This window comes from Acipenser ruthenus, chromosome 47, assembly GCF_902713425.1.
Source record: "Acipenser ruthenus chromosome 47, fAciRut3.2 maternal haplotype, whole genome shotgun sequence".
NCBI classification, from domain to species: Eukaryota; Metazoa; Chordata; class Actinopteri; order Acipenseriformes; family Acipenseridae; genus Acipenser; species Acipenser ruthenus.
Window position 1 is genome coordinate 9,591,423 of NC_081235.1, and position 11,429 is coordinate 9,602,851.

Below are 11,429 nucleotides of genomic sequence, written 5' to 3' on the forward strand. Positions count from 1 at the left end.
TGCACTGGCCATCTGGCTCTTTTTGGATTTCTTTCTTTGTTTTTTTTGTTTTGGAGCTCCTTTTCTAGTGTAGGTCTATCGTGGAGTTTCCAATGTTCAGGCCTAGCGGGAAAGTTGTTTGTAGTTTGTTGATCCAGTCTTTTTCTCTCCATTTCCTTTCTCCGATTGTCCAGTTCTGGTTCCTCTCCAGCCCTGTAATTTTCAGAGATTCCAAGTTGTGTTGTAGAAAGTGTGCTACTAGAGGTGTTTGTGATTCTTTTTTGTGTTTGATATTATAGATGTGTTGTGTTAGTCTTACTCGGATAGTGTTGCCTGTTTCTCCAATGTAAATGATTTTGCATGTATCGCATTGTATTGCGTAGATGCAGTTCCTGCTGTTTTGTGTAAAGGTTTGTGGAATGTTGTATGTGATGCCTGTGGATTGGCTCCGGAGGGAGGAAAGTTGCTTGAAGTGTCGTGATGCTTTTGTTGGTTTGCGATTAAGTGAAGGCAGTTTACTGGACACTAAATAGTTGGTCAAGTTTTTGTTTTTTCTGTAGGCTGAGATGATCTTGTGTCCTGCAAGAAGGTTGGTGTCTTGTAATTTGTTGGTTAGGTTTTGTTTTATCTGTGAATTAGCTGCCACACTAAAATGTGAGTAGGTAGTTATGAGTGGAATAATCTTTTTGTTGTCTCTAGGCTTTTGTTCTAAGAAGGTTTTCCTTATTCCTCTGAGGAAGGAACGGGAGTACCCCCTTTGTCTGAGTGCTGTGAATAAAACTTTGGTAGCTGCCTGGAAGTCAGTATGTTGTGTGCAAATTCTGTGGAATCTGAGTAGTTGTGATTTTATTAAACCTCTAAACGTGTGTTTAGGGTGATAGCTGGTTTTGTGTAGTAGAGTGTGTGTGTCAGTTTCTTTAAAATATACTTTTGTGTCTAGTTGGTGTGTTTGTGAAAAATGTGGTCCTTTGTAAGTGGTGGTGTCTAAAAAGTTTACTTTGCTGTTATGTGTGGTGTATTTTACCTTGATGGACTGGTGGTGTGTGTTAAGTAACGAGATGAAATGTGTAAATTCCTCCATGCTATGTGTCCAAGTGCCCCAAATGTCATCTAGGTACCTGAAATAGTGAGTTGGTCTGTGTGGGCATCTGGGGAGGATTGTTTCTTCCCAATCGGCCATGTAGATGTTAGCATATGATGGAGCAAAGCGTTTCCCCATCGCTGTTCCTTTGGTTTGGAGGTAGAATTGGTTGTCGAATTCAAAGTCGTTTTTCCTTAAGCTGATTTCCAGGAGTTTGATCAGTTCCTCGTCTGGTCTGGTTGGATCCGGATTTAGATTTAGACATTTCCTGATAGCTGCAATGCCTGCGTTGGTCTCTATGTTTGTGTACAAGCTGTCTATATCTATTGTGAAGAGAAAAGCTGTTTCTGGTAGTTTGAGTGTTTTAATTTTGTCTATGAAGTCATATGTGTCTTTAAGGTAGCTAGTGTGTTTGGTGGATAGGGGGTTTAAAAAGTGGTCTATGTATTCTGCAATTCTATATGATTCACTGTTGCAATCCGATACTATCGGTCTGCCTGGTGGTATGGTGTGTGGGATAGTCCATGTGTCTGGTGATTTGTGTATTTTTGGTAGCATGTAAAAAATGCGTGCTCTGGGTGTGTCTGCCCCCTTGAGATAGTGTGCCTGTTTTCTAGTAATTATTTTGTGGTCTGTTAGTGTTTGTATTATTCTGTTAATTTACTGAGCAGAATCAAGATAAATTGGTTCATCTAATTTCCTGTAGTGTTCTTGATTATTTAGTTGTCTGTTGGCTTCAAAGATGTAGTCTTCTCTATCCATTATTACTATTGAACTTCCCTTGTCTGCTGGTTTGAAAATGATGTCGGTATGTTTTTGTAATTCCTTAAGTGCAATCCTTTCTGGTGCTGTTAGGTTGTCTTCTGTTTTGTAGTTACCTGGGTTAAGGCTGTGTATTGTTTTTAGATCTTCAAGAATAATCTCTGTGATTTCCTGTGGAACTTGGTTGTTATTTGGTTCCCAGTTGGATTTGGGTAGGAAGGGTATGTGATTTGAGTCTCCTTCCTCTTCAAAGAAGGTTGCGATTTTTAGCCTCCTATGGTAGTCTTGTGTTTCTGCTCGCAGTGTCTGCTTCTGTTTTGCTTCAGTTTGCGGTGTGGGTATGAAGGAGAGGCCTTTGCTCAAAAGGCTGTTTTGACTCTCTGTTGGTGTGAAGTATTTACATAGATTGACTATGTTGGATGCCCCCTCCCTGGAGATATTTGGGCTTGTGGGGTCTCCTAGTTTAAATGCTGGCACCAGTGCTGGAGCATATCTTTGGCTGTGTTGGTTGTCCAGTGGATGTTGTCTCCGCCTACTTGAAATTTCTCAGTTGGTAATAGCGGTATGTGTGGTAGGTTGGCTGAGATGAATCCGTTTAGTTCTTCCAAGTTTCGTTGGGCCTGCATGTCTAGTGCTCGTGAGAAGTTCACCAGTGGCACTTTGATTTCTGCAGTTGGGAAGGTTGTCTTTGCTGACCTGTACATCCTTTGTAGGTTTTTGATAGCTGTCTCTTTGACTTTCTGGTCCTTGTTGTTGATTCCGAATGATAGGATCACTTTGGTCACTCCTCTATCTGTTTTGGCTTTGTCCAGAAGGTTGGTGTCTCCCCTGCAGTGCAGCGTGCTTTAAATGAACAAGCATGCCCTGTGAATGCCAGCGGTGTCTCCCCTGCAGTGCAGCGTGCGTACAGACAGTGGCATCACAGTACAGTAGATCACTCACATTACAAGACAAATCCACAAACAGCAGCCTTCAGAGAGTCCCTCCACTGCGATGACTTTGTTATTTCACATGCAGACACGGTGCTGTCTCCCATACCTGCTCACAACGGCAAAACCAAAACCACATGAAAAGGATACTTCTCTCATCAGGCCCCATATTCAAAGTGTCACTTCATCACCTAAAATAAAAAAAAAATTAAGCAATCTATAAATCCTTTCAGCCTAGTTGGACATTATATACAACTTTACCTGTCCCACAAGTGTCCCCCAAAAAATACATAGCATGCACCCCAAGTTGAAAGAGGCAGCATTAATCCTTACAATAGTTGCAGGGAAGAACAACTTCTGCGTTAATTAACTGCATTGAAATCAAGACAATCACGGATATAAAGAATCATTAAATACAATCACAAGTGTTACTAACTACCTTAACAAACAGTTACTCCGGGTTCAAATACAGTCAGCACTCTTTATTGCCATTCAATATTATTTTGAAAATATCACTTGCCAAAAGAGACGACATGTGGCACTGTAATACAGAACATACTTTTAAATCCGGTGTGCATTGTAGCAGTGTGTGTGTGTGTGTATATATATAGTAGTGTGTGTGTTTATTGTGTTCAGGTTACCTTGTGTAGCTGCTCCAGACTCTCACTCTGTGTGTGTGTGTGTGTGTGTGCGTGCGCGCGCGCGCGTGTGTGTGTGTGTGTTTGTATATAGCAGTGTCTGTGTTTATTGTGTTCAATTTACCTTGTGTAGCTGCTGCAGACTCTCACTCTGTGTGTGTGTGTGTGTGTGTGTGTGTAAATATAGTAGTGTGTGTGTTTATTGTGTTCAGGTTACCTTGTGTAGCTGCTGCAGACTCTCACTGTGTGTGTGTGTGTGTGTGTGTGTGTGTGTATATAGCAGTGTGTGTGTTTATTGTGTTCAGGTTACCTTGTGTAGCTGCTCCAGACTCTCACTGTGTGTGTGTGTGTGTGTGTGTGTGTGTGTGTGTGTGTGTGTGCGCGCGTGTGTGTGTGTTTGTATATAGCAGTGTGTGTGTTTGTGTTCAGGTTACCTTGTGTAGCTGCTGCAGACTCTCACTGTGTGTGTGTGTGTGTTTATTGTGTTCAGATTACCTTGTGTAGCTGCTCCAGACTCTCACTCTGTGTGTGTGTGTGTGTGTAAATATAACAGTGTGTGTGTTTATTGTGTTCAGGTTACCTTGTGTAGCTGCTCCAGACTCTCACTCTGTGTGTGTGTGTGTGTGTAAATATAGTAGTGTGTGTGTTTATTGTGTTCAGGTTACCTTGTGTAGCTGCTGCAGACTCTCACTGTGTGTGTGTGTGTGTGTGTGTGTGTGTGTGTTTATTGTGTTCAGGTTACCTCGTGTTGCTGCTCCAGACTCTCACTGCGTCGGCAGGGCTGAAGTGTTTGTTTAGAAGAGCAGGCAGGCTGTGCCACACTGACCCGGGGTGAGGCGAGGAGTGAGAGGAGGGGTGAGGCGAGGGGTGAGAGGAGAGGCGAGGCGAGGGGTGAGAGGAGGGGTGAGCTGTGCTGTGCTGTGCTGTGCTGTTCAGCCTACCTGCCAGCGCCTTGCCTTTGTAGAGGAGTCCCTGTTGATTGACAGGTATGTTGAGGCTGTCAGAGATCAGACTCCAGACTGTGGAGACCTTCTCATCCTCACAGACCTGTCAAGAGACAAGAACACACAGACACACAGTGAGGGGATGAGCATTAAACACTGAAACTACATCTTCATCCTCACAGGACAGGCGAGAGACAAGAAAACACACACACACACACACACACACACACACACACACACACACACACACAAACACACACACAAACACACACACACACACACACACACACGCAGTATCAGAGCAATCTAGCGAGGGGACGGTCGAGTATTGTCAAGAGCAAAAACACACTTTCATAAAAACTGCTGCTTTTGTATTATGGTCTGTATGTGTGGCATGCTATAGAAATGTATTGTGTTTTTTTCTTTTTTTGTGCTCTGTACTGTACAGTGCTTTGTGAAACGCTTGTACAAAAATCGCTATATAAATGCAATAAAAAAATAAAAAAATAAATAAATACACTGGAAGTGCTTCACATTGTCACAGAACAGTATTATGAACTTGCTCTTGGTCTACAGACATAATATTGTCTGAGAATTATTTCTCAGTCTCACAGATGAAGCGACATTTAATACAAGTGCACAAAAAATGTGTCAATTTAAACACAATAGCAACACTGAGGTGAAGAGACAAGCCCAACACATTTCTCTTAGAGGTAGTCGAGCAAAGCAAGAGGCGAGGACGGATACATCTGCTGGAAACGCATGGATTTGAATTTGTTTCCAGGTTCAGTATTCCCTTCACGTGTGCAGGAGTGACGGCAGGCGTAAGAACGCTGTGTGTTGTGTGTGGAGAGAGTTCGGGTGCGTTCACGACACGCAGACTCCCGTCATTCTGCGCAGAATCCGCACAGAATCGGAGCAAGTAGCCAAGGAATTTTCCGAATCTTTGCAGAATCTGCGCAGACTTAGCAAAGTCTGCCTCTCGTGAACGCACCCCCTGTAGTCTTAAATCGCGGGTCACGTGATTACGAGGCACACACTGACAAACCCCACACATTGTGTGTTTTCAGTTTATATCTTGTTAAAACAGAAAACTATATTAATTAAAACAATAAACTCCACACAAATACATAAACAACACAGTGAATTCTAATCAGAAATTACAGTTTAAGTGACTAATGTAATCAACCACCATGGATCCCAAAATGATAGATACAGATTGGCCAACAATCAACGCTGCAGGGAACAAGAACAACAATATAATAAACAGCGACGCCACTCCTTCACAACTCGTGTGCAGCGAACACCCAACAATAAAAAGAAATTAACACACACCCGGTGATATTAAAACCATGAAGAGGCAACAACCTCGTGTGTGCACAATAAAGCATTAGCGGGGGCAATCAGATCAATCATCCATAGCAAAAAACAACACAGCAACATTAATTTGCGGTCCATTGTCGGACTGGGTCCGACATCATTATAGCAACGCAATAAACGGGTGTTTAGTCGTTTTTTCTCCGGAAAAAGCCGAGAAAACAATTCAATTGCCGAGTGGGAGCGACAGGAGCCGAGACAAGTCGGAAAAAAAAAAAAGGCGTATCTCATGAATAGTCATACATGGTATCAGGTATCAGATAACGGGGCGTTCATAGTAAACAAGCTGGCTGAGTGCGTCAGAGCACATGGACATTTGCAGAGCTTTTTTTCAGATGTTATAGTAATAAAATAATGACTTGGATCGCATTATTGAGGAGTTTGGTGATAAAACGAGTGATCCGGAGATGATCGATCGCAATCGGTATGTACGATTTATTATTATTATTATTATTATTATTATTATTATTATTATTATTTTTTATTTCTTACATAGGTAAACGCTATAGCAAACAAAGGGTGGGGCGGGGCTGGAGATGCCTAGCGAGTGCTTTGTTGATACGCAGGGCCATTTAAACCCGTTTGACTGTGAAAAAAAACACTTTTAAACAGCGCGTATAAAATTAACTGCGCATGTGAAAATTAATTAGACCTGGCGTGCCTGACGCGCACTTAATAAATGGACTGCAAAGGGTTAAAACAAACACAGAAAACGGAGGCTGGCGCACTTTCGATTATGACAAACAAAAAGGATGAGATGAAGCCGTACAGCCAAAACACAAGCCCCTTAAACAGGTATAAATAACAAAACGGTTTTGTTTTACCTGACGAGAATCCTCCTATTGCGCTGTGAAACTCCAGGCAAGCATGGGGGCGGACATTCTGTGAAGCGCGCATGCTGACGTAGGCTTTGTTATGACCGTGAACGCGCCTGATAGAAGTCTGTGGGGACCCTGGTTTCACTGCTCGTGCTGTGCCCTGTAGCTCAATATGCAGGGGTTATTTTTTTTATATAAAAAAGCCATTTTGTGGCTTTCCAAAGACGTATCATGCGTCTGGATCGGATGTTCGTAGACAAAATGACAATTGTTTACATTTGGTCAAATACAAGATTGCATGCAGTTTCCAAACATCTCCCCCTGGTGGTTAATTGCGGTGTTTACGGCAGAATAATTCAATGGGTTTCTCCATATCCCATATATTTTCATATTACCCATAATTCAATTTGTGACACTTAACTGGAAAGGTACATATATTTAAATTATATATATATTTTTAATAATTAAAATTGTATAAAACATTGAATATATATTATCCACAAACGCCGTTTTGGTAACAATATAATATTTGAACTTATTTTAGTATATAAATTAATGGGTAGTAACCCTAAATTGAATTTTACTTAGTTATACGAATTATAAATAGCTATTGGAATGATGTAATTAGCATATCTCCCAATTATCCTGAATTGTAAAATTACTGATTTGTGAGAAATAAATCAAATGTTATGTGTAATATATAGATATAGATATATATTTTTTATTTTAAAGAATTAAAATTGTATAAAACATTAACCATATAATCCTCAATGACCACTTTGCTGACAATATAATATTTTTTATCATTTTAAGATAGAAATATACTGTAATAAAATTTAACCACAAATAGACTTTGGACTAATTATATGAGTTATAAATAACAATTGAACTCTTTATATATTATATAGCAAGAGCTGTGTGGCTTGAGCTAGTGATTGTGCTTGGTATGAGTGAAGTGGCTGAGATTGAATGTGTGTGAGTAAATACAGTGCTGAGAAAGAAGGCTGGTTGGAGAGAGAGAGAGAGATGGGAGCCCCCCAGGAAAGGAAAGGGGGGGTGGGTGGAGAGATGGGAAGAAGAGAGAGGGACAATGTGGAGGGGCGCGGAGGATGAAGAGGGGCAAAGACGAGCCACGCGCGTCAAAAAGACCAGCGCGCGCGCTGGCCTTTTTGACGCGCGTGGCTCGTCTTTGCCCCTCTTCATCCTCCGCGCCCCTCCACATTGGACATAGACCACCCCCCCCCCCCCCCCGACCACTGCCTCTTGACCCATGACCATTCACTTATGAGCCCTTCAACCTTTTAGGATATACATTTTATTTTCTTTTATACATTTTAACCCTTTAGACCCCTGAATAATTAAAGAACCCTTTTGGAGATTCCTTGAAATTTTTGCAAAAAACAGATTTCACTTGACTTATTGAAATAACTGTCTTGGAAATTCTATTGAAAGGAAGGAGACTGTAGATTCTCAAACAGCAAGCTTTATTAAGATTTGCAAACCTGGAGCCTGTCACAACACTCAGTGCAGAGTCAGTTTGAGAACAAGCCCACATAACACTGCCAAACTTGGATATTTATAGGTACCTCCACAAACTGTCTATGTGACAGTTGGGCATGTAGCAACTTGAGCAAAACTCTTGCATACAGAGGAGACAGAGACCATATTTTTAGTAGAACAGACAGTCAAAAGGGTGGCTCAAAATTATCTTCATGACTCATAACTTCTACTTTTGCAATTGGTTGCCACATTGTAACGGTTTGAAACTAAAAGCTTCAGCCAACAGCGAATAAAACAAAAAAAAACGAGGGTCCTCAATTAACAAATTTAATGCCACACACACCAGTAAACTACACACAAGTGAATCGCAAATGATTTAAGACAAGCCCACAAATAGTAGAGGGTAAAGCAACAAACAATTTTAAAGTCTGGCAAGGAAATAAAGATATGAAATAGCCAATTACTAATATAGTAAAAAAAAACTTATAAATGTATAAGTTATATATATATATATAACAAAAATTATCACACACATATCACTCATGCAAAACAATGTCCCGAATAAATCAAGCCCAAAAAACAATCCAAGTAATCCAACCGAGCAAAAAAGAAACAAATGCAAAAAATGGAAACAACCCCAGAATGATCTCACCTGACTGTTTGTTTGTTTGTTGATGCTTATTCTGTAGTTCCAGTGGCAGTCCAACAGCAACAAGTTGTCCAAGAGATGCTCCAAGGTAGGTATAGTTCTTATTTAATATAATTTTCTTGTAAATAAAATCCTGAAAGTCAACTGGAACCCATTCAGAACCTGCACACAAACCACACCGCCATACACAAAATGGAGGAACCCAGAACACAAAACCTGCCTCCCTTCAACCCTCTACCTGTTTAAAAAAGAACAAAGGCTCATGGGAGTTCAGCCTTCTTAAAGGGGAATCCTTAATTAAATAGATACAATAATTAAGAAGTTACCTGGCCAGGCATTTTAACTAAAGGGAGTGTTTATTTAAACACTTGTGTGGCTAGTGCCACAACATGTCAGCATTCACATTTAGAAGACAGGATGCTTGATCTGTGGATACCCTTCTTGCTGACAGCGGCATTATTCTGCACGCAGCTATTTGTTGCAAACATAAGATACAGAGTAGAAAAATACAAACAGTTACAGAGTGCTACAATACAAGTTATTACATTAAAATATGTGTTCTTAACATTGTCTAGAATACCTTGTTTTGTGAATTTTCTACCACATAACCATAAATGAAAAACTTTGACAAATCTTTCACTACACATTTTCTTTGTTTTGAACAGGTCAAATTATTGTTTCAAATAACACAAAATTGAAAGTTTTCTAAAATAAAACCTGTTGTTTTACTGCAACAAATTTAAGCCGATATAAAGAAATGCAAGAAAAAAACCTGTTTAACACTAAAACCACAGAGACATCGGACAACATACAACCACTGAAGCTGCAAAATATGTGTCTATTTATTTACAAAAACATCACATATATAAAAACATGACAATCAAATCAAATAAACTCTATGCGATGTTGGTTATTATTATTATTATTATTATTATTATTATTATTATTTATTTCTTAGCAGGCCCTTATCCAGGGCGACTTACAATCGTAAGCAAATACATTTCAAGTGTTACAATATAAGTAATACAATAAGAGCAAGAAATACAATAACTTTTGTTCAAGTGTGACAAACCACAATTCAATAATACAGCAGATAATAGTGATAGTTACATCAGGATATGATTAAATAGTGATAGTTACATCAGGATGTGATTAAATACAAAGTACTACAGGTTAAACACTTGGCAGATTACAGTATTCTGAAGTACATGATTAAATGCAGTAAAATAGGGGGCAGATAAGAGCACAATAAAGCACATTTACATGAAGGGTGATAGTGACCCAGGATACAAGCAGAGGAGTTCTACAGGTGCTGTTTGAAGAGGTGAGTCTTAAGGAGGTGCCAGAATGTGGTCAGGGACTGGGCAGTCCTGACATCTGTAGGAAGTTCATTCCACCACTGCGGAGCAAGGGTGGAGAAGGAGCGGGCTCTGGAGACGGGAGTGTAGCGGAGGTAGAGCTAGTCTTCTAGTGCAGGCGGAGCGGAGAGGTCGAGTGGGGGTGTAGGGAGAGATGAGGGTTAGGGTTAAGGTTAGGGTTAGGGTTAGGGGTTAACGGTTAGGGTTAGGGTTAGGGTTTAGGGTTAGGGTTAGGGTTAGGGTTAGGGTTTAGGGTTAGGGTTAGGTTGAGGTAGGAACTTTGTTTCCCTGAGAACTCCACACTTGGTTGGTTTTTCAGGGAAAGAAAGATGCACTGGCCATCTGGCTCTTTTTGGATTTCTTTCTTTGTTTTTTTTGTTTTGGAGCTCCTTTTCTAGTGTAGGTCTATCGTGGATTTTCTAATGTTCAGGCCTAGCGGGAAAGTTGTTTGTAGTTTGTTGATCCAGTCTTTTTCTCTCCATTTCCTTTCTCCGATTGTCCAGTTCTGGTTCCTCTCCAGCCCTGTAATTTTCAGAGATTCCAAGTTGTGTTGTAGAAAGTGTGCTACTAGAGGTGTTTGTGATTCTTTTTTGTGTTTGATATTATAGATGTGTTGTGTTAGTCTTACTCGGATAGTGTTGCCTGTTTCTCCAATGTAAATGATTTTGCATGTATCGCATTGTATTGCGTAGATGCAGTTCCTGCTGTTTTGTGTAAAGGTTTGTGGAATGTTGTATGTGATGCCTGTGGATTGGCTCCGGAGGGAGGAAAGTTGCTTGAAGTGTCGTGATGCTTTTGTTGGTTTGCGATTAAGTGAAGGCAGTTTACTGGACACTAAATAGTTGGTCAAGTTTTTGTTTTTTCTGTAGGCTGAGATGATCTTGTGTCCTGTAAGAAGGTTGGTGTCTTGTAATTTGTTGGTTAGGTTTTGTTTTATCTGTGAATTAGCTGCCACACTAAAATGTGAGTAGGTAGTTATGAGTGGAATAATCTTTTTGTTGTCTCTAGGCTTTTGTTCTAAGAAGGTTTTCCTTATTCCTCTGAGGAAGGAACGGGAGTACCCCCTTTGTCTGAGTGCTGTGAATAAAACTTTGGTAGCTGCCTGGAAGTCAGTATGTTGTGTGCAAATTCTGTGGAATCTGAGTAGTTGTGATTTTATTAAACCTCTAAACGTGTGTTTAGGGTGATAGCTGGTTTTGTGTAGTAGAGTGTGTGTGTCAGTTTCTTTAAAATATACTTTTGTGTCTAGTTGGTGTGTTTGTGAAAAATGTGGTCCTTTGTAAGTGGTGGTGTCTAAAAAGTTTACTTTGCTGTTATGTGTGGTGTATTTTACCTTGATGGACTGGTGGTGTGTGTTAAGTAACGAGATGAAATGTGTAAATTCCTCCATGCTA

General features: G+C 40.3%; 1 long non-coding RNA gene across 1 annotated transcript; it reads right to left on the minus strand.

The window, feature by feature from the left end:
- Positions 1 to 1,765: 1,765 nt before the first annotated feature.
- Positions 1,766 to 9,039, minus strand: LOC131721087 (uncharacterized). The gene is made up of 3 exons (XR_009319850.1): positions 8,681 to 9,039; positions 4,331 to 4,436; positions 1,766 to 2,942 (listed from the first exon to the last, which is right to left on the minus strand). It is a non-coding gene; the product is annotated as an uncharacterized LOC131721087 (long non-coding RNA).
- Positions 9,040 to 11,429: the final 2,390 nt, after the last annotated feature.